The sequence below is a fragment of the Nicotiana attenuata genome, unplaced genomic scaffold (genome assembly GCF_001879085.1).
Source record: "Nicotiana attenuata strain UT unplaced genomic scaffold, NIATTr2, whole genome shotgun sequence".
NCBI lineage: Eukaryota > Viridiplantae > Streptophyta > Magnoliopsida > Solanales > Solanaceae > Nicotiana > Nicotiana attenuata.
The window spans coordinates 226,214-229,275 of record NW_017670418.1 but is presented as its reverse complement, the minus strand read 5'-3'; the positions used below and the strand labels follow the sequence as shown (position 1 = coordinate 229,275).

The following is a 3,062-nucleotide window of genomic DNA, read 5'->3' as shown; positions in this document are numbered from 1 at the left end:
GGGGGGGGAGGGGTTGTTTGAGTCCGGAACCGAAATGTTGTCTTTTTGGACTCAAAATACTTTTTTAGGTGGAAAAAAACTTAGTTACCAAAATATGTAAAACGCGGTTGACAACCGCGTTTTCTATTATCTCAGCTTTCTACCCATTAATGAAAGGAAAGGTGGGTAATGCTTGGGTCCCACTCGGCCATTGAGTCTATTTGCTGAGGAGATGAGTGCATGAGCAGTGAATTCTTTGTCGGTAGATGCCAATTTTAATGGCGTGGGTGTACAATTGTGGTACATTGGGAGATTATTTGTACAATCTTTACCAGCCTTTTTTACTTTTCCATTTCTTTTGTGAAAAATAAATTAGTGTGTCTAATTGAAGACGAAATTTAAGAAATTAAAATTGACATATTATTATGTATCGCAATACTAAACATAACATAATATATCATGGTCCTCAATATTTCATGTCACTTTTAGTATATATATATATATATATATATATATATATATATATATATATATATATATATATATATATATATATATATATAAAGTTACATAATAATTGTATACTGTAATTTTTTTGTGTAATTTACAACTTGTAATATCTCATTCACTATATTTTATAGGCTACTATAGTCCACGCTCGTTGTAAATAATTGTCGGTAACTAACTTTTAGCATAAGAGTCTAATAATCCCTCTGTCTTAATCTATCGTGTTTCTATTTTACACGCCCCTTAAAAAAATATTAAATATAAGAGTTTTTTTTCACTGTTTTTACCCTTAGTTATACCCTATAATATAATCTCTCTTCATTTAATATTTACTCATAATTGAGATATTTATAGTCAGAAAATAATTAATATTAAAGGTAAAATAGGAAAAAAATAATTTATTTAGTCTTGAACTTCTAAAATGACAAATAATTTTAGACGACTATTTTTAAAAACCATGACAGATAATTTGAGACGGATGGAGTATTTGGCTTAGCTAAATTTAAATACTCCTAATGTATGTGGTGGTGTTTGACTCAGCATTATATTTAAGAATGAAATAAAACCTTTGAATTTTCTGATCTAAAACAAACCATAGATATTTAATGTGGTTGCAATTATTTCATTAAAGACAAAGTAGAAAATTTAAATATCCCTGAAGTTGTTAACAACAAAAACAACTTATTGTTGCTATATTTTTAATTATAATTATTTCAGATACAAACTATTTTGTGTCTCAATGGACTATAAAGAATTCTTTCCTTCTCAAAAATTTACCTCATCTTTTCATCATATGGTACAATATTTTAAAATATGATATCACAAATTTTTCAACGTATTAAGCAGTTTAAAAAATTTCTGTCAAAGATGATTCCAAATTTATGTGTGCTATTGGAATAAGAAAGAAAGAATAAAGCATGAAAAATCTGGTTTTAGTATAATGAGGTGCAAACAGGAGACATATGCAATCCCAAAGGATGATTGCAAGACCAGGGATAGAAATGTGTTGTGAAGAATGGCAGCTTTAGAGGCAATCAAAGATTGACGAAGGAATAAAACTGGCTTTGGGTTTTAATTATTGACAGAAGGATATTTTGGTTTTAATCAAAGAATGCAAGAGATAATAAGGTAAATTATTTGATCAAACTTATAAAGTTTTTAAGTTGCAAAATTCTAAGCAATTTTCAGAATTTGCGAAAAAATACTTGTAAGTCGATTTGACCAGCTTTTAAGTCAATTCAAATACCTTTTAGATTTCTTCTTATGATCAATATATATGTTAAATTTATGAGTATCGTATGAATCGAAATGGGTAAAATGCATTTCTTTTCTTTTTAGTCTTGCTTATGTGCGTTGATTGTGCAAAATTTTTTGCATTATCAGTATCATTATACTTAACGTAATAAATTATTGTTGTAAATTATAGTAGTTATTATGGATATCCACTACTCACAGTACTCTTCTTTATGATGTAGTTAACTTTGTCTGCCCATTTTCTACTGCTTCTTGCTATTATGTTTGTAACTCCCACACCTCTATAACCTTTCAATGATCTTCCATTATGATCCCAATGGTAAAGCCATGTTCATGACACAATTTGGTGTTCCTCAGTATGATCTTATGAATAGAGATATTGAGAATCATGTTATACATAATTGAATACACTCGAAAGAAATAAGAAAATTTTCCTATCTCGTCTCTCTTCGTTTCTTGCTTTCATCTTTGTTACTGTTACCTATTGACCTTAACTTTTTAACAGTTATTTACTATTTTGTGGACTAGCAATTCATGTTTACGGTTATAAAAAAAATTCAATAATTAACTTTTAAGGGATAGTTTGCGCATAAAACTTTTTGTACGTAAAGTTAAATTCAAAGAGAGGTTATGCGTTAAAACGAAATGGAGGAAATACAATTGTTTTCATCGTCTATAACTGAAATTCAGAAAATAATAATTGAAATAATAAAAGTCCAAATTTGGTAGGGGGATGGAAAGCAGGATGAGGTAATCCAATTATTATCCCAAGGGAGTTAGTGAAGTATTTCAAGGGGCCGGGTGGTGGATGGTTCACGGACTGCCCAATTCCCTACTGGGGGAAGGAAAGCTGAGACAACAGAAAACGCGGCTGTCAACCGCGTTTTACAACCACGCGGTTCAAAATCGCGTTTTACATATTTTGGTAACTAAGTTTTTTTTCCACCTAAAAAAGTATTTTGAGTCCATAAAGACAACATTTCGGTTCCGTTCGTGGTTGTTTCACCTTGGCAGACTTGATCATTTAAGGAGGGTAAGGACAAAGAGCAGCCCTACTTTGGCCTGACGCAGGAGAGCAAGAAGTGCAGAGTCAATAAATTACGAAATGGAATTGTAGTAAAGTAAGTGACTCAATTGGTTGAGTTGAGTGAAAAATCCAGAACGATAGAATAGGTACAGAAAATATACGATTGTGCCAAAAGTAGAGACAACAGGTCTGAGAAGGAGCTAAATTTTATCAAATTGTCTGACACCATATGAAATAATATAAGGATTCAAGTAAAAATTTAAGACAACGGGTAGAGTATCCCATTAATTTTAAC

At 30.7% G+C, this 3,062-nt stretch overlaps 1 protein-coding gene across 1 annotated transcript in view; it reads right to left on the bottom strand.

Moving 5' to 3' along the window:
• The window catches only part of LOC109239151, an 11,331-nt gene that overhangs the window by 3,290 nt on the left and 4,979 nt on the right, over window positions 1-3,062 (bottom strand). The window lies entirely within an intron of this gene.